The 20,600-nt window shown below is 46.2% G+C and overlaps 1 long non-coding RNA gene across 3 annotated transcripts; it reads right to left on the bottom strand.

The window, feature by feature from the left end:
* Nucleotides 1-273: 273 nt before the first annotated feature.
* LOC105941905 (uncharacterized) lies at nt 274-19,752 on the bottom strand. 3 transcript variants are annotated; one of them, XR_009247231.1, is made up of 5 exons: nt 19,673-19,752; nt 7,067-7,157; nt 6,185-6,242; nt 4,343-4,584; nt 274-799 (listed from the first exon to the last, which is right to left on the bottom strand). It is a non-coding gene; the product is annotated as an uncharacterized LOC105941905 (long non-coding RNA). The 3 variants fall into 3 exon arrangements; XR_009247230.1 differs by having other exon boundaries at nt 6,185-7,157; XR_001168238.2 differs by lacking the exons at nt 4,343-4,584; nt 6,185-6,242.
* Between the last annotated feature and the right edge of the window lie 848 nt (nt 19,753-20,600).

Here is a 20,600-nt window from a genome sequence, read left to right as displayed (position 1 = left end):
GTGTCCATCCTTTATTCCTGGGCCCCTGGTGAGTGTACCTTTATGATGACTCTGGATGTATATGTGTGTGTATGCACATGTGTGTGTAATGACAGTGTGTGCTTCAATACACATGAATAGGTGTTTGTGGAACATAATATAAATTGTGGTGACTAAAACCCCCTGGGAGTCTGGAGCCAGCCATGTGCATGTCTGTGTTTCTTTCCCTGCCTCTTCATGTGCTTGGTGCTGTCCACTATGCCAATTTCCACTACTCATGTGAGAGGCAAAGGTTGAGATTAATCAGCTGTCAGGGCTGAGTTTCTTTATTAACAATAGACTGAAAATGTACTGACTGCAACAAGACAAACAAATCATATGCTCACATTCACCTCCATTCCATACAGTATGTGCAACTCCTCGCAGAGAATGAGCTCCAATCATTCATCCCAGCTGCTGACAGTATTGACACAAAGCTAATAGAACACTGAGGGACCTGGGGGAAGGAAGAGAGCAGTCATGCCTTCCCCTGCAGCCTGGATACTCTGCTAGCTCTCTAATGCTGCACCCAAAGGCAGAATTCCAGAACAAGAAAGGCCTTCCCTCCTTGCAGGCAGTGGGCTTCCACAGGTGTTAGAATGCTGTTCTGCTTCCTTTCTAATGGTATTCTTCAGGAGAGGCTTCCCAGCCCCATCTCTGGACTTGACCCTCTCAACAGTCAAAGAGATGTTTCTTAGATAGGCCAGATAAGGTAGCTCTTTCCATGGAATCAGAAAATGCTGGAGTTGCTGTGAGCATGACAGTGAGGCTGAAGGTTTTGCTGGAGGAGACAGAATGCATGATGGATACATCTTGGAGTGATATTCTGCAGTTCTTTGATTTTCTTCTTTCACAACACAAAAAATACTCATTCAACATCTGAAAGGCATTTATCGGGTTCCTATCTTTTTTCATTTTTCCCTACTTGGTAAGCCCACCAATAGGCATGAAATAGATTCTTGTCTTCCTGGGTTTAACAGTACAGGGAGAAAGATAGGCATTAAACAAATAAACACATGAATGAATACATGGCCAGAAGTTGTTGCTAATGCTATTTATTTCCACTCATTCATTCATCAAACTGCCAGTCATATGAGAGAGGTCAACAGCAAGGAACAGCTCTGGAATGAGAAGGCCTCTTTGAGCCTGAAGGATGAGTAGCTTGGGAAGGAGAGTGGGGAGGGTGAATCAGGGAGGCAGAAATCCAGGAACTTAAAACTTTGCTTCTTTCTTCAAGCAGCTGAATATACATTACTGGGGCCTAGAAGAGGAAAAAAATCAACCACCAAAAAAGACCTGAGTGCAAATATTTTGTGTCCATTTACAGTTGGGTGGCCTTGGGAAAGTTACTTCTTTTGATTCTCAATTGTCTCTTCTATAAAACAGGAGTGATAATATCTCCCTGAGTTTAAAGGTGGTGAAAAATTAGGTGAAATAATGTTCTGAGGTGCTTACCAGTGCTTGGTATGTGGTAAGAGTCGATCAATTACCATTATTACTGTTACGATTAACCTCAAATGCTCCAAGTTTTTCATTATCCCCAGGTCTTGGCACAGCTTGTTCCCTTATGCCTAGATCACACCTCCTTCCCTTCACTCGTTTATACTCATCTTTCAAGTAACAGTTGAGAGATATTTCCCTGGAAGTACTTTCTAAACCCTTATATCAGTGACTATCAAGCATGAATGTGTGGAAAAATCACTGTCTGTGTATATGTGTGCAAGCATGTGCACACACGCATACTTATTACATTATTACAAAGCAGATTCCGTTTTAACAAAATGCTGTAGTAATGTAAGATGGTAACATTCAGGGAAATAGAAACTGAATGAGAGACATGTAAAAACTCTACATTTTTAAGATTTGTTTATTTATGTGAAAGGCAGAGTTACAGAGAGAGAGGGAGAGACACAGAGAGAGGTCTTCCAAGCACTAGCTCACTTTCCAAATGGCTGCAATGGCCAAGACTAGGCCAGGCTGAAGTCCAGAGCCAGGAGCTTTATCTGGGTCTCACATGTGGGTGCAGCAGTCCAAGCATTTTGGCCATCTTCTGCTGTATCCCCAGGCACATTAGCAGGAAGCCAGATTAGAAGCAGCTATATAAAGGGTCTGCTTACTATTGTAATAAATGGTCCCCCTAACACAAAGCAAACAGAACTGGGATCCTGGCCTGGAGCGGTAACCTAGTGGCTAAAGTCCTCACCTTGCACACACCAGGATCCCATGTGGGCACTGGTTCTTCTCCCAGCTGCTCCACTGCCCATCCAGCTCTCTGCTTGTTGCTTGGGAAAGCAGTGGAGGATGTCCCAAAGCCTTGGGTCCCTGCATCCACATGGGAGATTTGGAAAACGTTCCTGGCTTTGGACTGGCTCAGCTCCAGCTGCAGCTGTTGCGGCCACTTGGGGAGTGAATCAGTGGATGGAAGATCTTCTTCTCTGTCTTTCCTCCTCTCCATATATCTGACTTTCTAAAAAAAATAATAAATAAATCTTAAAAAAGAAAAAAGATTCCTGGGCCCTACCTTCAGAAATCTTTGACACAATAAAAAAACAGAAAAGGTGATCCTAAAATTCATGTGGAATTTTAGGGGACAGTAAAGAGCCAAAACAATCTTTAAGAATAAAACTGGAAGACTCACACTTCTTGATTTCAAAACTTATGATGCAATTACAGGAATCAGAATAATATGATGTTGATACAAAGATAGACATATTTAAAGGAAACAGGCTAAGTCCAAGGGCAGACATTGTGTCACAGTGTGTCAGACTGCTGTGTGGGATGCCCACATCCCACACTAGGGTGCCTGGGATGAAGTCCCAGCTCTGCTTCCTATCCAGCTTTCTGTTGGATGTTTACCCTGGGAAGCGGCACATGACAGCTCAAGTATGTGGGGGAACTGGATGGAATTCTGGATCTTCTCTTGGATCTCTTCCAGTCCTCACTGTAGTGAATGCTTGAGGAAAGAACCAGTGGGTGGATTCTCTTTCTCTCAACTTGTCACCCTGCCTTTCAAATAAATAAAAATAATTTTGAAATACAAAATATGTTAATAGATTTGAGACTTCACACATGATTTTTTGACAAGGGTCGTAAGACTATTCAATAGGCAAACAATAGCCTCTACAAGAAAATGTACTGAGACAACTGAACACTCACATTCCAAAGGGAAAAATAACTGAAATTCTTCACACTGTATATAAAAATTAACTCACTGAAGATCTTCTAGATAGCTAACCACATGAAGCTGCCTGGAGGCTAGTATCCTGGGCAGGTCATGGGCACACCATGTGCTTTCCCACATGCCTTGCCTTTGCTACCTCTTCCCCCTGGCTGCTCATGAGTACCTTTGAAGACCCCTTTTTAATAAATGGGTGGTTATATATCCACTTGACTTCCCAGACCAGGGCCAAGTGCAGGAGCTGCCTTTTCAAAGTATGAATAAGTTATTTACATAAGAAAGTGTAGCTGAGATTAAAAAAACCTCTGGGCATCTATGTTAGGATTCTCTGATTATAGATTCATGGATGACGCATCAGCATCCCTGACCACAGGAAACCCTTGGAGTTCTATTGATTCTGCTGGGTCCCTGCACAGGCAGGAGAGCCACTTACTCCACACCAGCCCTGCTCTGATTCTACATTAGGTTATGCAATACATTTACTGACTTCAAACAAAAAAGCAAGTCAAAAATTTGAACTTGTTATGAAACAAAGGTCTGATATAAGAGGGAAAACTCTAAGGCTCCTAGGAGAAAATGTAAGGGTAAATCTTCACACCTTTGAATTTGGCAATGTATTCTTATATATAGCACCAAAACCACAAGCAACAGAAGAAAAACAGGTAAATTGAACTTCATCAAAATGAAAAACATATGTGTGTTAAAGAGCATTACAGAGAAAGTAAAAAAGACATATTAAATTTTGTTTTGTCTTTGCAATTCAAGTGTCCAGTAAGCTTCTAATATTCAGAATATATAAAGAACTCTTAGAACTTAACAACAGAAAAGACAAATAACTCAGTTTTTTAAATGGCAAATGACTCCAATAAACATTTCTGCAAAGAAGGCATAGAAGTGACCAATAAGTACATGAGAAGATGCTGAGCATGTTGGCCATGAGGGATATGCAAATCAAAACCACAATGAGATACCACTTCCTATCAACTATAATAGCTATAATTAAGGAAAATAATAAGCGTTGGCAAGAATGTGGAGACACTGGAACCCTTGTATCCTCCTAGTGGGATTGTTAAATGGTGCAGCTGTGGATAACTGCTCAATAGCTCCTTAAAAAGCTAAACACACCAGCATCTCATATTGGAGTACCTGGAATCTGAGTCCATGCTCCACTTCCAACCAAGCTTTCCATAAATGTATACCCTGGGAGGCAGCAGATGATGGCTCAAGTACTTGAGTGCCAGGTTGAGATTTAGGCTCCCGGTTTTTGTCTGTCCCATGCTTGGATGTTGAGGGCATTTGGGGGAGTGAACCACTGGGCAGAATATCTTTATCTGTCTCTCTGTCTTTCAATAAATGCAGACTCAGCATACGACTCAGCAAGTTTATTCCTAAGTATATGTATAACCAAGAGAGTTGAAAACAGATACTCAAATTAATGCTTATATATGAATATCCATAGTTATAATACTCACAATAGCCAAAAAGTGGAACAAACACAAATGTCAATCAATGAGCAAATGGATAAACAAGGTTTGGTATATCCTTATGATAAAACATTTTCTTAATCATTTATTTTTATTGGAAAGACAGATTAACAGAAAGGAGGAGACAAAATGATCTTCCATCCACTGGTTCATTCCCCACATGGCCACAACGGCCAGAACTAAGCCAATCTGAAGCCAGGAGCCTGGAGCTTCCTTTATGTCTCCCACACGGGTACACAGTCCCAAGGCTTTAGGACATCCTCCACTGCTTTCCCAGGGTACAAGCAGGGAGCTAGATGGAAAGTGGAACAGCTGGGACATGAACCGGTGTGTATATGGGATCCCAGTGTTTTAAGGAGGAGGATTAGCCAGTTGACCCACTGTGCCAAGCCCATAACAGAATATTATCCAGCATCAGCAGCCATTGTAGTGTAGCATGTTGGAGTCCCAGTTTGAATCAAGGCTACTCTACTTCCAATTCAGCTTTCCGTTAATGTACATGAGAAGGTAGCAGAACATGGCCCAAGTACTGGAGTTTGTGCCACTCACATGGGAGACTTGGATGGAGTTCCAAGCTCCTGGCTTTGTCCTAACCAAGCTCTGGCCATTTGGAGAAGGAACCAGCAGATGGAAGATCTCTCCTTCTGTCTAACCTTTCAAATAATTTAATCTCTCATCAATTCTCTTCCATAGATCCCCAAGTCTCTCTTTTTATGATGAACACTACACTTACCCTGCATCTCTTTTGTGGGCTGCAAACCCTATGTGAGCAGAACCTAGATCTTTCTTATTTATTATAACATCTCTGGCATTTAGAGGAAGCACCTTTTCAGTAGATGCTGGGTGATCTGAATGACTGAATTGGATTAACTAGAAGGGATCAATAGTAAAAGAAGAAAATTCTAAGGAGTCTCTAGCCCAAGAACCCATAATCTAAATATTGGAATTAACCTCCTTCTGGGAGAAGGTGTGATGGCTCAACTGGCTAATATTCTACCTGCAAGCTCCAGGGTCCCATATGGGTGCCAGTGTATTTCACTGTACCCTGCTTCCCATCCAGCTTCCTGCTTATGGCCTGAAAAGCAGTGGAGATGACCCAAAGTCTTGGAATTCTGGCTCCTGGCTTTGGACCTGTTCAGTGAAAGATCTTGCCCTCTCTGTCTCTCCTTCTCTCTATAAATATGCCCTTTCAATAAATAAACAAAGACCTCCTCTGTCCATGACTTCCACTGCCCAACAAAGTGGGTTAGCTCATAACACAGAAATCAGCACACTAGAGTAAGGGCCATGATTGGAATGGCCCTTTCAAAATTCATGCTGGAATGTAATTACCACTGAATTCAGAGCAGGCATTACAGGTGGGATTAGGGCATGAGGGCAAAGTCCTCACAGATTAGAACGGATTAAGGTTGTTACAGTGGGAATGGGTTAATTATCAAGAGTGGGTTTCAATTTGACTCTTATTCTCTCCCCTCTCCTCTCTCCCCTGTCTCCCTTCACACACCGCCATGTGATGCCCTCTGCCGTGTTATGATCACCAGATGTTGCCCCTTGGTCTTGGACTACCAAAAGGGTAAGACAAATAAACTCTGACTGTTAAGCATTTACCTGGACTGTGGTGGTACAGCAGTATGAAATGAATGAAAAGAGCTTGGAGAGCCACCTGCCCCAGCACTCAAGCTGGGTTCCCTGGGAGGTAGGGGAGGCCCAACTGGGAACTCTGGACGGAACTCTAGGAAAACCTTGGGCAGACCCTGAGCAGAGCAGCCATGATTCTGAGACCCTCAGGTTTGACTTCCAGAGCTGTACGTCTCTGCTGGCATCTGCTCCATGGAAGATGAGCCAGGTTGTCCTGGCCTCCCTGGCTGACCCCGGTGCCTTCTGGCAGAGTGACCGCTCCTATTTGGCTGCTTCCACTGTGCCTCAGAGCTCACAGTCAGCAAAATGGCTGCCCTCACTGTCATGGAGCTGGGCCTGTGCCATCTCTCTGTCGCCTGTGCTGGTTTCAGAGGCCTCATGCACACTGCAGGACATGTAATGCAGCCCAGAGGGGATAGGTGAGACATCCAGGACTGGCTGGAGCCTCAGCCCTGGGCCTCTGCCATGGAGCCAGTACAAATGTAATTTTCTCATCATTGCTTTTATTCCTGTCATCCAGGTCCTCTGAAGTCAAACAACTTTTCTCTTTCTCCACTCTGCGTCTTCTCTGAGGGAGTCAGTGAGGTTTTCCAACCCTGCACTAGGACTCTGACCAATCAATACTACCACCTCTTTACGTGAACAAACATAGGACACCATAAACACAGGAAATCAAATAAAGGAAGAAGAGGATCTTGTCTCCATTTTGGCTTTCTTCTTCCCTCAACATGAAATTATGAGTACTTACTATGTGTCCAGTGGTAGAGCTTCTACGTTGATATGCATTGTCTCATTCAGTTCTCATGCAACCCTACCAGGTGAGTGATGTTAACAGCTACCTGTGAAATACAATGGACATTCAGAAGATGTCTAAAACATGTGCAAGAATGGCTTAGCAAATAATTGCTCCTGTTATATATTAATATATAGTATATCTTTTGCATACATTTTATCTGTGATAAACATTAACTTTATTTATACGTTTGTTATTCACGCATATATTTCTAAATGATATAATTTAGCTTTATCTATTTTGAAACATAAATACATAGAATCATACAGTACTTATTTTTTTAATTTATTCACTAATTACATTGTATTATGTGACACAATTTCATAGGTACTGGGATTCTCCCCACCCATTCCCTCACCCTCCCCCCAGTACTTATTTTTTTTTTTTAAGATTTATTTTTATTGCAAAGTCAGATACAGAGAGAGGAGGAAAGACAGAGAGGAAGATTTTCTGCCCAATGGTTCACTCCCCAAGTGACTGCAACAGCCGATGCTGCGTTGATCCGAAGCCAGGAGCCAGGAGCTCTTCCAGGTCTCCCAAGTGGGTGCAGTGTCCCAAGGTTTTGGGCCATCCTCCACTGCTTTCCCAGGCCATAAGCAGGGAGCTGGACGGGAAGTGGAGCAGCGCCCATATGGGATCCCAGAGTATACAAGGTGAGGACTTTAGCTGCTAGACCACCATGCCAGGCCCTACAGTACTTATTCTTTCGAGTACTTTTTTTTTTAAAAAAAAAAGACTTATTTACTTAAAAAGTGGAGTGACAGAGAGGAGATGAATCTCACCTTCATGGTTCATTCTCCAAATGTCTGCAACAATCAGGATTGGGCCAGATCGAAGCCAAGAGCCTGGAACTCTTTCCAGGTCTCCTATACAAGTAGCAGGACTCCATGTATGTGGAGCATCACTTGTTGCCTACCAGGTGCATCAGCAGGAAATTGGATTGGAAGTAGAGGCAGGATTTGATCCCAATCAGCAGCTTAATCAGGTTTTCCACAATACTCATCCCATCTTTGGACTATTTCTGTGAAATTAATTCATTTGTGCTGTTTTGTATATCTGGAGTTAACTGATGACCTCCATACTGTACATTCCATTGTGTGAATTAACACAAGGCATCTTTCCATTCACTCTAGAAAGGTATTTATGTTTTCTACCCTCTGTGGACATTTTAAAAGCTCTCCTCTCTTTTTAAACAGTGATTAGCTGAATGACTGGCTGAAGTTTTCCTTGTTTTTGTTTATTTGTTTTTAAAGACTTAATTATTTTTATTTGGAAGGCAGATTTACAGAGAAAAGGGGCAACAGAGAGAGAACTCTCCCATCTACTGGTTCATTCTCCAGATAGCCACAATGGCTGGAGCTGAGCCAATCCAATTCCAGGAGATAAGAACCAGGAACCTCCTCCAGGTCCCCCTGTGGGTACAGAGGTTCAAGGACCTGGGCCATTTTCTACTGTTTCCCCAGGTCATATACAGGGAGCTATATCAAAAGTGGGGCAGCAGGGACTTGAACTGGTGCCCATATGGAGTGACGACACCACTAGGTGGAAGATTAGCCTATTAAAACATGCTGACCCTGGAATTTTCTTTCTTTTTTCAAATTTCCAAGAGGAATTTTATTGATGGCTTTAGTTTATTTCCTCCCCAAAAAACAAATTAAGTGAACAATAATTTTAAGACTTTATTCAATTCATAACAAAGCTGAGAATTAAGATTAGAACTGGATCACTTGGTCCTTTCTTTTCTTATCTCTTCCCAGTTCAAAATGTTTACATCTCTTAATAGCCAGCATTCTCTTGGATCTGCAGTTGGGCTCTACACACTCAAGCCTCAGCAAAGTCTTCCTTGTAATTTCAGCCTTTTTCTGGAAAATAGGCTTAGTCTGCCCGCCATAGCCACTCTGCTTCCTATCATAGCGCCATTTCCTCTGGGCATAGAGGGAGTCTTTGCCCTTCTTATACTGTGTTACTTTGTCGGGCTGGTACGCGCCGATCTAATGCCAGGAACCTGGAACCTCTTCCAGGTCTCCCACGCGGGTGCAGGGTCCCAATGCATTGGGCCGTCCTCAACTGCTTTGCCAGGCCACAAGCAGGGAGCTGGATGGGAAGTGGAGCTGCCGGGATTAGAACTGGCGCCCATATGGGATCCCGGGGCTTTCAAGGCGAGGACTTTAGCCACTAGGCCACACTGCCGGGCCAGAGGTTTTCTTTCTTAATGCTTATATATTTATTTGCTAAGCAGAGTGGTAGAGAAAAAAAAAGAAAGACAAAAATTTAGAAAGAGAAATCTCCCATCCCTTGGTTCATTTCCCAAATGCCTGCAATATCCTAGGATAAGCTGATGCCAGAAATTTGGAGATCCATCTGGGTCTCCCACATGGGTGGCTGGGGCCCAAGTACTTGGACCATTGTCTGCTGCCTGCCAGGAAGCTGGATAGGAAGCGCAGAGTAGCTTGAAATCAAATTAGGCATTCCAGACATGAGAGGCAGGCATCCCAAGTACGGTTTTAACCCACTGTGCCACAACACCTGTTCCATTAGGAACATTCTGGTCCATGAGTTTGGGGCATGGAAGCCCATAATTCTTGGTGTGTTTTTTTTTGGCCCATAATTCTTTAGGTCATAGAATTAACAGTGTCAATTAATAGTGTAATTGCTGTGTTGTAGACTCTGGGCATATTCAGCTTTAAGGAACAAGTCCACAGATAACTTCCTAAGTGGTTGTGATAAGTGATCTCTTCATTCCTCTCAATTTAATGATGAGGCTCAGGAAGGTTCATCAGTTAGCCCAGGGATACCACATGGGGGGGGAGGGGCAGGAGGCATGTATGCCTAGGGAATGTGACCTGGACTCATTTCTATGAGGTGTCAATCTCACCATCTAATATCTATTTTAATTAATTAAGGTATATTCAACTGGAATGCTAGAAAACCAATAGTAACTTGGAGGCCTGACCCCGATGGCTCAGTGGCTAAATTCTCACCATGCACATGCCAGGATCCCATGTAGGCACCAGTTTGTGTCCCAACTGTTTCACCTCGCATCAAGCTCCCTGATTGTGGCCTGGGAAAGCAGTGGAGGATGGCCCAAAACCTCAGGACCCTGCACCCGTGTGGGAGAACCAATAGAAGCTGCTGGCTCCTGGCTTTATTCAGATTGGCTCAGCTTCATCCATTGTGGCCACTTGGGGAGTAAATCAGTGGATGGAAGATCTTTCTATATCTCCTTCTCTCTATAAAATCTGCCTTTCCAATAAAAATAAGTAAATCTTAAAAACAAATATAACTAGGTGTTTCTCTCTCATGTAACGAGCTAAGGAGGGTGCTCACAATCAGCAACAGTGTCAACCACACAGGTCACCTCGGGTTCGTGGCTGAGGCCAGATTACGACCCTGTCCGAGGTCCTGCTGGTTAGAGCGGGGTAGCCTTGTAAGGTTTTATAGGCCACTGTGGATAGACTCCTTATCTCTTATTTACCAAGTCATGTGGCCACATCTTGCTGCAGTAGAAGCTAGGAAATGCAGCCTTGACTTGACAGCCACAGCCCTATCAGTTCCATTACTGTGGAGAAGAGAATGGATTGTGGCAGATAATAGGACGTTAGCTACCTCCCTGCACTACCCCCACCATTCCTAGGACACTCTTCCATGCTTACTTTGACTAGCAATAAGTAGGTTTTAGTTCCAGATGAAGGCAATGGTTTCACTTTAGGTGGCCACGTGAGCACAGGTATCCTCCTATACCATCCTATTTTCTTCAGCAAATGTACTTGAGGGCTTACCTCCCATAAAGTACTAACCGCATGAAAAGATACCATGCCTGCTTAGCATGCAGGGAAGTTACAAAAAAAGAAAAAAACAGCTTGCCTGGATGAAAGGTTACAGGCATATGCACAACAGGGTGAGCTTTGGGGCAAATCAACAGTCTCAGATACGCAACTGTACCTACTCTGCAAAGAGAACTCCGCACACACACATCTGAAGGTCGGCCGAAGTGGGATACACTTAGGGGACACTCCATTTGCACCCTATAAAGAACAGGGTTGTGGAGTGAGTCCACACTTCAAGTCATTTCTGGTATCAATTCTACTTGGGACTGAACCTAACAGCCCTGCAATGGACTTGTAAGGCGTTTGGTCTCTAAATCATGGCTTCTTAAGCTCCAGTGGTCCCATTCCATGATCTGTGGCTCTCACAACACATGGAGGCAGCCTCAAATGGGAGTGGGGAGCTGCCCTGCATTGGGTGGGCTCTCTGGGCCTGCCTGGGGGCCTCCATGGACTCAGTAGGATACTGGATGGAGTGGACCTTAGAGCCCCTCCAAATGTGGGTTTTTGGTCAAAGGTTTGGTTCATTTATGTGGCTTTTTAAAAGGTTTGTATTTATTTGTATCTACTTGAAAGGCAGAGTGATAGTGAGAGGAAGACAGGCAAGAGATAGAGAACCTTCCATTTCACGGTTCACTCCACAAATGTCCATCAACTGCCAGACTGAGCCAGGCAAGGTCTGGAACTCCATCTGGGTCTCCTACATATTCAGCAGGGGCCCAAACATTTGAGCCAAAACCTGCTGCCTCCCATGAGAAATTGTCAGGAAGTTGAATTTGAAGAGGAGTAGCCGGGACTAGAACTAGCACTTGTATGGGATGCCTGCCCCTACAGTTCAAGGTTAAATGGATATTGTTCTAAAGTATCAGACACTAAGAACCAGTAACTTCCAGTCTTTTCCTAGGCCTAATGGAAGAGGAGATATCCAGTGCCTGCCTGGCAGAGGGCCTACCCTGAAAAACGTGGAGGGGACACTGAGGTAGGAGAGCATCAGGATCGCAAAGACCTAGGAGACTGCCTGGCTCTGCCTTATTTGGGCAAATCTCAACTGCTCAGTTTCTTTGACTGTAAAACTCACCTGTCCCTGAAAAACAAACGGTAATTATCTCCACTTTACAGAAAGATCTAAAGCTTGGGAAGTTACCTTGGTTAAGAATTCACTTACGGGGGCCCAGCACAATGACTCAGTGACCAAATTCCTACCTTGCACATGCCAAGATCTCATATGGGCGCTGATTCACATCCCAGCTGCTCCACTTCCCACCCAGCTCCCTGCTTGTGGCTTGGGAAAGCAGTGAAGAATGCCCTAAAGCCTTGGGACCCTGAACCCCTGTGAGACCTGGAAGAAGCTCCTGGCTCCTGACTTCGGATTGGCTCAGCTCTAGCCATTGCATTAATTTGGGGAGTGTATCAAAAAATAGAAGATCTCTGTCTCCTCCTCCTCTCTGTAAATCTGCCTTTCCAATAAACATAAGTAAATTAAAAAAAAAAAAAAGAATTCATTTATTCAGCAGGGCCAGAGTAACAGATTAAGCCAAGGCATTCAATGCTTCCCATAAAATCATGGCTGCTCCATTTTCTATCCAGCTCCCTCCTTTAGTCCGGGGAAAGCAATGGAGAATGGCCCAAGTCCATGGGTTCCTAAACATATGGGAGATACAGTTCAAGCTCCTGGGTCCTGGCTTTGACATGGCTGGGCCCCCCACAACTGTGGCCATCTGGGGAGTAAGCCTTTCTCTCTCTCTCTCTCTCTCCTTCTCTATCTCTTAAAAAAAAATGAAATAAATAGGGCCTGGCGGTGTGGCCTAGTGGCTAAAGTCCTCACCTTGAAAGCCCTGGGATCCCATATGGGCGCCGGTTCTAATCCCGGCAGCTCCACTTCCCATCCAGCTCCCTGCTTGTGGCCTGGGAAAGCAGTCGAGGACAGCCCAAGGCTTTGGGACACTGCACCTGCGTGGGAGACCCGGAAGAGGTTCCTGGTCCCGGCTTCGGATCGGCGCGTACCGGCCCGTTGCGGCTCACTTGGGGAGTGAATCATCGGATGGAAGATCTTCCTCTCTGTCTCCTCCTCTCTGTATATCCGGCTTTCCAATAATAATAATAAAATCTTTAAAAAAATAAATCTTTAAGAAACAAAGAAAAGAAAAAGAGAAAGAGAAAATTCATGATAGGAAGCAAAGGCAGGGTTCCAGGCCAGACTGCAGGATGTCGGATGTTAGCTCCTGAAGGCCCAGTTGTTTGAGGGATGGTGGGTGGGTAGGAGGGACCAGGAACAGGGATTTAAGGATTCTGCAGCAGGAGCGTAGTCCCGGCCAGGCCTGGAGCACTGACCAGCTGGCAGCCCTATCCTGCAGGCGGCTGCTGCTTTCTCTGCCTTTGGCCACAGGGGAGGCTCCGAGGGAGGCAGGGGTGTAGGCTGCAGCGGTTTATGCTCCTCCTGTGCCTTGGAGGAAGATCTTCCCAAAAAGCCATATTAAATAAATAAAGGGAAATTCAGCAGATTGGAACATGAATCAATGAAAACTTCCATACGAGTGCCAAGATTTATGTCAAAAAAAACCAACAAAACATCAACATCTGGGAGCTACCGCGGCTCCTCTTGGCTGCTCGCTTGGAATGGATTCTCAGAGATGCTTTCTGTCTCTTTCCAGCCCTGGGAGACAACCGAGAGACATAAAGAATGAAGCTCATTAAGATTAGTCATTTTTAATCAGAAATGAACGCTGTTCCTCCCTCTTCTCCACTTCAAGGCTGGAAGGGAAGTGAATGTAGGCGGCGGGACTGCTGGGCTAGGTCTCTGGCCCGCGGATTGACAGAGCCCCCTGCCGGCCGCTGAGGCCCGTCCCCGGCCACTCCGGCCGCAGTGCCGCTCCTCAGGTTGGTCCCCTTGGGCTCTCCGCGCCACCCGGGTGCACACGCCAGCGCCAGCTGCACTGCGGCCCGCGGCTTCCGAGGCCTGGTGGTCACGTGGGCTGGAGCCCCGCCTGGCCGGTTCTGTGACGTCTCCGTGGGCCGTGGGCCACAAAGCTGGCTGTAGCCAGGAGAAAACCTGGGTGTGAGTTTGGAGGGAGGCAGGTACGACCAGCAGCGACAATGGAACTTGGGCCTTGCAGCTCGTGCGATGCAGATCAGTGGTCCCGGCTTAGCCTTTAGACCCAGCCCTGCATAGGTGAAGAGGGCAAGCAACCAGCGCTGAGGTCTGAGTTCAAATTCCAACTGTCATGGCCAACTGTGTGACCCTGAGCAGGTGGGGTGGGGGTGAGTGGAGAGTTCATCATCTGTAAAAGGGGGCTAACTGGCACCGGGTTCCTAGTGAAGTTGTAAACAGTGACTGAGAAAACATGCCAGGTGCTTAGCCCAGTGCACATATGCCTAAGACTGAGTAAGTGTGAGCTGTTTCTAGGATAAGGACTCCATTTCCTGTTACAGCCTACAGGGCTGTGCCCCGGCTCCATGGCCTCCCTTGCTGGGGTCCAGCCCCATGAGGGTGATGGCAGGACTCTGAGGCCTTGGATTCATTACTTCCAGCAGCGTGTACCTACAGACACCTACATGTCAGGACCCGTGTGGCATGCCAATGACATAACCTCATGTGATTCCCTCTTGGACCTGAGAAAGCTCATTGGGCAAAGGTGGGGACAGACTTGTGAACAGAGAACAACACAGATGGGACAGAGACGGCGGTTTGTATGTGTGTGGGATGGAGCTGGCTGTTTCTGCAAGGACAAAGCGCTCAGCTCCAGGTTACAGGTGGACCAGGCAGGGATCTGTATCGTCTTATTAAAACTGACAACGATCAGGCAGGTCTATGATGAAGCATCAAGAAGGTGATGGCTAAAGCTGCCACCTGTAACAACAGCATCCCACATGGGTGCCAGTCCTGGCTGCTCCACTTCCAATCCAGCTCCCTGCTAATGTGCTTGGGAAAGCAGCCAAGTATGGCTCAAGTCATTGGGCCTCTGCTACTCCTGTCGGAGAACTCGAAGAATCTTCTGGTTTCTGACTTCAAACCAGTCCAGCTTTGGCTGTTGTAACTATTTGGGAAGTGAACCAGCAGATGGAAGATCTTTCTCTCTCTCTCTCTCTCTCTGTAACTCTGCCTTTCAAATTAATTAATCTTTCTTTTTTTAAAAAAAAAAAAGAAAGAAGTTACCATTCCTCCTGTAGGATTCACATGAGGACATTCTGACCCAGAACCACAGCCCACAGCTACTTAGCCATGTTGCTGCCAAGCAAAGATTTCTTCCTTGCCCAGATGACCAATTCTGTGCTGAGGAAAGAGGAGCATTCCCAGCAGGCATGCCAGCCCCCAGGAGCAGAGGGGAGGTGAGGAGAGTGGAGCTGAGGGACAGAAGGCTGTACCTCCTGCTCTGAAGCTGAGCTGGTACATGAGGGTGGCAAAGGGAACCCACAATGGCTTAGCTACAAACAGGAGTGCCCACCTTGAGGGAGGCCCCTGCCTGAGCCGCTTGCTGCCCTACATTGCTGTCCTCTCACCTTTCATAGCCACCTGGAGGCTCTAGGGCCCCTGCCACCTTTTCTCTCATCACCCAGAGCCTTGTTTCACAGGCTGGATTCATGTCTGTCACTTGTGCACTTCCTGGCAGCTCTGCCTGCACCAGAGTCCTGAGAGTCAGCCAGCACAGGGCCATGGGTGGCAGGGGGACTGTTCCTCAGGTCTTCTCTGCTGAGGCCTGGCTAAGATCAGGTAGAGGTGCCTTTAAGAGCTCCAGGAGACCATCCATCTTTGTCAGCTCCCAGCAAGCAACATCATCTACCCATACTTGGGGAATTCTGATGAAGGATCTGAACTTGCCGCAAGAAAGCAATGAAAAAGTCTATTGGGATAGGAACTCAGGAAACAGGACATGGGTTAAGGCTAACAACTGTCACCATTTATCAAGTCGTTTCTGTGGGTCAGGCACGGTACCCTCCATTTCACAAAAAGGCAATGGAGGCACAAGAAATTCCAGCAACTTTCCTAAGTTCACCCAACTAGAAAGCAGTGGGGAATTCCAACCCAGGATATTACGACTCCAGAACCCAAGCTCTTAACCACTGTACTCTCATTTAGGAGTTTATCAACCCAGAAGGGATTCCCAGACAACAATAGAGAATGGAAGGGTGGGCGGGGCTGGTACTGGGGTTTACAAAGGGAAAAAGGCAAAGACAGAATCAGAAATTCAACCAGGAAGTGAGCAAGGGAGGCCAGACAGGAGAGGTCTCTTTGAGTTCATGGCTTCTTACAGGGAATGGTCAATAGAAGGTCGGAGGCAGAATGATAAGGTGTTGTGTGTGTGGAAGAGTCCAGGGGTGGATGGCCAGCTGAGTCAAGTGCTCCAGGTCAAGGAGTTTGACTGAGCAAAGGCCTACCGGTGGTTAATGAGGTGTGCTTGGCTGAGCCTGGTGACCCTGGTGTCAGATGAGCAGGGCTGGCACCTGGGAGGAAGGGCAGAAAAGGGAGTCCTGCAAAAAACAGGAGGCAGCGGGTGTATTAATTAAGAACTCTGGAAGTAGAGGAAGGAACAGAATGAGCAGCTCAAAAGGGCAGGAGGATCAAGTAAAGGATTTTCCTCCGTGATAGGAAAGGCCTATGTATATTCCACAGTCCAAGTGAGGGAAGCTCACAGTGGGATGTGTGCTTCTGCATGAGTATCCAGATAATTATAGACATGCTACTAGAAGACAGAAAGGGAATGGAACCAAGAACATAGTTTGGTCTTAGAACAAAGGGAAGAGACAGACCTCTCCAACTGAGCCTATCTATGTCTTTGTCATTTCCTCTAAATCATGATCATTTATTTGTCCAGGGTGCAACCAACATTCAAGGTGACACACAGCCGCTCTCAAGCCAGACTCGTCAACATCCAAGATGGCTACTATTTATGGACCATGTGTCTGGTCATTTCAATGTACTATTGCATGAGAACAGTGTAATCCCCATCTTACAGATGAAGAACTGAGGAGGAGGGACCATCACAACCTTAACCAGGGCAACCAGGCTAGCAAGTGCGAGAGCTATGCTGGACGCTAGATAACCCAACTGCAGAGTGTCTGCCCTTCGGTGTTGTGCTGTGACAGTTCAGACTTGAAACTGTGGCCCTCTGGGCAGGGGGACTAGAGTGTAGAGAGCCCAGGACAGGTGTCTGTTTGAGATGAGTCTTTATAGGACTCCTTGACTTATGCCTGGGGCAGAAGCACTCTGGATAATGAAAAGATAATTTCCATTTCATGTTCTCTTTCATCTCAGGGGTCAAGTCCACCAGAGTCTGGCATGTTCCCAGCCAGCAGGCTCTTCCATATCACACTTCACACTCAGGTATAAACTGCTGAGCACCTGACCAACCCCACACCCCACCAGAAGGCTTTTGGTGGCATATATATATTTTTAAATAAACAAACATCTATACAAGGGGTCTGCTTACTATTGTAATAAAAGTTTCTCCTAACACAAAGCAATAAAAAACTGGGAGCTGTGCTGAGTTTGGTGGCTTAGCACTGGCTGGGTGAGGTGAGGTCACTGGCTTTGAAGGGACAGAATAAGAGTAGGGGTTTGTTCCCCTCCCCTCTATTCCAACATAGCAGTTTGCACCATTTGTTGGATCTCTCTGGCTGGTCACTGCCTGGCTGCAACCTTTCCCAGCAGTCCCAGACCCTCACAGCTGAGTCCAGACATCTTGGGGGCTTACAGGGCTTTATCACTTGGCCCCACCTATCCCCCCCCCAGACTGGAGACCCATGACCATCTCATAGGTCCTGGCCACCCTCAAGCTGTAGCTATAGTAATCATAAATTGTACTCTGTCTCTCCAGCCTGAACTGGGCTTCCCCTTCCCCTTCTTTACCTAGCTGGTTCCTAAACCTCTTTACTCAGCTTTGTCAATGGTGATGCCACTGCTTCTAAGTCCTCCTGAATTCCAGGCCTAGATTGTGGGCCTTTCCCTGTGCTGTTCCCACAGTTCTGTATTTCCCCACCTGAGCACTTGTTCAACCCCAGTGAACCATTCTTGCCAGTACTCAAGACCTTGAGCAGTCCCCTCTCACACTGATTCCTGGCTGTACAGTGGATTGTGTTAACCAACAACATGCAGAAGTGATTCTGTGTAGGCCTAGAGCATCTCCACTCTCGTGCTTATGGAAGCTCAGAGACACCTGTGAGGTCAGCTCCTATACAGAGAGGCTCTGGAGAGCAGAGGCTGTTGGAGACAGGGAGAACCCAGCTTTTCCAATAACTAGCTAAGTGTTCAGGACTCCAGCTACAGGCACCATCTGTCTGCCCACAGGTGAGACCACCAAAACTGCCCAGCTGAGCCCTGGTAGCTTGCAGAACTGTGAGACATAACAGCCGTCTTAAGCCACAACATTTTGGAGTATTTGTGATGTTGTAATAAATAAAGAAAACTCTCTGTATTTTAATTTTTTTTTTTTTTGCCTGCTAGACTATTTTGCTCTGTGGAGGCAAACACTACATCCATTTTTTAAAAGTATTATATGTGTATACTCAGGACATGCCCTAGTAGCAAATAAGCTATCATACATTTGATTCATACAAATTAAGAATGTCTACGGGGGGGCCCAGCGTGGTATCCTAGCGGCTAAAGTCCTTGCCTTGCACGTGCCGGGATCCCATATGAGGGCCAGTTCAAGTCCCAGCAGCCCTTCTTCCCATACAGTTCCCTGTCTGTGACCTGGGAAAGCAGTCAAGGATGGCCCAAAGCCTTGGGACCCTGCACCTGCTTGGGAGACCCAGAAGAGGCTCCGGGCTCCTGGCTTAGGATCGACTCAGCTCTGGCTGTTGCGGCCACCTGGGGAGTGAATCAGCAGGCAGAAGATCTTTCTCTCTGTGTCTCTCCTTCTCTCTGTATATCTGCCTTTCCAATAAAAAAAATTAATCTTAAAAAAAAGTCTACAGGGGCCAGTGCTGTGGCACCGTACAGTAAGCAGCCACCTGCAGTGTCAACATACAAAAAAAAAAAAAAAAAAAAAAAAAAAAAAAAAATGGCATTAGTTCTAACCCTGGCTGATCTAACTTAAGATCCAGCTCCCGGGCCCAGCGGCGTGGCCTAGCAGCTAAAGTCCTCACCTTGAACGCCCTGGGATCCCATATGGGCGCCGGTTCTAATCCCGGAAGCTCCACTTCCCATCCAGCTCTCTGCTTGTGGCCTGGGAAGGCAGTGGAGGACGGCCCAAAGCTTTGGGACCCTGCACCCGTGTGGGAGACCTGGAGGAGCTTCCAGGTTCCCGGCATTGGATCGGCACAGTACCGGCTGTTGCGGCTCACTTGGACAGTGAATCATCGGACGGAAGATCTTCCTCTCTGTCTCTCCTCCTCTCTGTATATCTGACTTTGCAATAAAAATAAAATAAATCTTTAAAAAAAAAAAAAAAGATCCAGCTCCCTGCTAATGTGCCTGGAAAAGTGGCAGAAGATGGCCTAAGAGGGTCCCTGCACTCATGTAGGAGACTTAGAGGACACTCCTGGCTCTTGACTTTGGCCTGGGCTGACCTTGGACATTGTTGCTATTTGGGAAGTGAACCAGTGCATGGAAGATCTCTCTGTATCTTCTCTATATGTAATTTTTTCAAATAAATACATTTTTTTAAAAGAATGTCTTCAAAAACAAAAGCAACCTACATCCAGGGCACTTATGGTGGCAAGTATACAATGGCCTGAGTACACTGGAGGTGATTACTCAGACACTGGGCAGCAAGTGCCCAATGAAGGTAAGTGCACTTACCTTCACAGAAGGAATAAATCCACTTGACTGCGGGCCATAATCCAACAGCTCACAACTTGGGGGCAGAATAGAATGGCTGAGGCTGGCAGTTGACATAAATCTAAAACACCAAGGAAACAAAGTTAACATTTTTGATAGGGCTTCTGTGGGCAGTGCTGCACAGGTGAGCTTATGCTAGGAAGGACCCCAGCTGTCCTCACCATCCACCCCTCCCACAGGTGGTCTGGCAATGTTTTCAGAGGTGCCACTTGGTCCTTGCCTTCAAAACCTTTCAACTAGCTCCAGATAGCACCCTCAAGGAATGCACATTGGTGGAACAAATATATTTCCTCTCAAATTTGTAAATCCCACAACTGAGTCTGGTGGCCCTCCTTGGCTGTAATCAGTATCAGCACAAGGTGTTTAGTTCCATTCACAAGCCTGGTTTGGCTCGATTCTTCCAGAGGGAAGTCTATGTCAAGCCCTATGTGGGAACAGAAAATGGGAAAATATCATCCCTGTCCAGAGGAAGAGAACTAGGGAGACTCGATGTACACTAAATAACATAATTAAATAAAAGGACAACATGTAATTACTGCTAAGCTGTGCAGTAAGAAGTTAAGTGGTATAGGAATTGGGGAAAGCAGACAGCAGGGGAGGGCTCCAACAGGCTTCACTGAATGGGGACTGGGCTGAGGCCTGAAAACTGAGACACTCTCCCCAGAGGCTCACAGGGAACGAGCACACAAGTCTGGGAAGGGAAAATGGAGCTGCCCCACTGGAATAGACCTCGTAAGATACCTCAAAATTGAAAAAAAAAAAAAAGAAAAAAGAAAATGGAGCTGAACCTGTGCTTGTAATCTTATTGTGAGGCAGCCACACAAGGAACATGAAAGGTGGCTGCCCCACAGCCCAAAGCAAGGCTGTTTCTACAGTACCCCCATGTTCG

This window comes from Ochotona princeps, chromosome 19 (genome assembly GCF_030435755.1).
Source record: "Ochotona princeps isolate mOchPri1 chromosome 19, mOchPri1.hap1, whole genome shotgun sequence".
Classification (NCBI taxonomy): domain Eukaryota; kingdom Metazoa; phylum Chordata; class Mammalia; order Lagomorpha; family Ochotonidae; genus Ochotona; species Ochotona princeps.
This window is presented reverse-complemented; position numbering and strand designations above follow the sequence as displayed.